Source organism: Plasmopara halstedii (assembly GCF_900000015.1).
Source record: "Plasmopara halstedii genome assembly, contig: Scaffold_2956, whole genome shotgun sequence".
Lineage (NCBI taxonomy): Eukaryota > Oomycota > Peronosporomycetes > Peronosporales > Peronosporaceae > Plasmopara > Plasmopara halstedii.
The window spans coordinates 1,697,404-1,698,616 of NW_020189861.1; positions in this window are offsets into that span (position 1 = coordinate 1,697,404).

Sequence of the window (1,213 nt, forward strand, 5' to 3'; positions counted from 1 at the left end):
CCCTGTGCAAGGCGCGTCAAGGTTCTTCGAGCCATCGCCCCAATTCCTACTAGTCTGGTTCGTTGCGGGGGAACGACACCAACCAGTAGGCGCGGAGAGACCTACTGGGGAAGAACCGAGTTCTGTTGAGCCTCAGGGCGGCATAGGTCAACAAGGCGCAGCCCCGAAGGGCTCCAAGCTCTTGAACACGGCTTGCTGGTCGTTAAGGTGACCGTAAAGGGCTTCGCGAAGCATGAGGAAGACCCTCATCGATTGCGGGGCGTCGGGTATTTTTGCTCGACGCTCCACGATAGAAGGAAGACAGCTGTATGCTGAGGCGCTAAAAACGCGGTTGGGTGACATCGTCACTGTCCGCCTAGCGAAGGGGACAAGTGTCCCGGTCCCGAATGACCCTGTAGACTTCGGAGTCAAGTTCCTTGACTCTGATAGTGTGAAATGCTGTATAGTCTTAGACTTGGATGCAAGGTATGAGCTCATCCAAGGAATGGCATGGTTGGAACACCATGATCCATGGATTGTTTGGAAGTCAAAGGCCTTGAGCGCTACGCGCATGTCTCGTGGTGGAGCTTCGGCGAGTCATGAACCCACCTATGCTGGGTGACAAAAGCGCTATTGGCGAAAGCACTGGACTGAGACGTTCAACATGCTGAACATTGAAATGTCCGAGTTGATACACGCAAACGGTGTATCAGACAGGAGTTCCGAGCGTGGCTCGCGGGCTGAACGTGGAGTGTCACGTAACCCACTGAGCGCTGCTCAAGTTTTGGAGCAGTCGCTGCATGTCATGCGTGGCATGGTCGGCCAGGGGTCGAGGCGTCGAGGGCGAAGCCCCCATGATGCACGTTAAGTGCACGTAAACCACTTAGCGCTGCTCGGGTATCGAAGCAGTCGCTGCAAGTCATGCGTGACATGGTCGGCCAATGGCCGAGGCATCGAGGGCGAGGCCCCCGTGATGCACGTGAAGTGGCACGTAAACCACTGAGCACTGCTCTTGTTGCGAAGCAGTCGCTGCATGTCATTGATCGAGTGGTCGGACAGAGTCCGAGGCATTTTGGGCGCGGCCCTTCAGATGCGTGTGGAGTGGCACGTTATCCACTGGACGAAGACTGCGGGGTTAGCAGCTATTCGTCGGATGTTGTAGATAACATTGGAGCACCAAAGGAGCGGACAGTGAGGGTGACACTGGACGACGCGGAATGCGTGTTCACCCTGG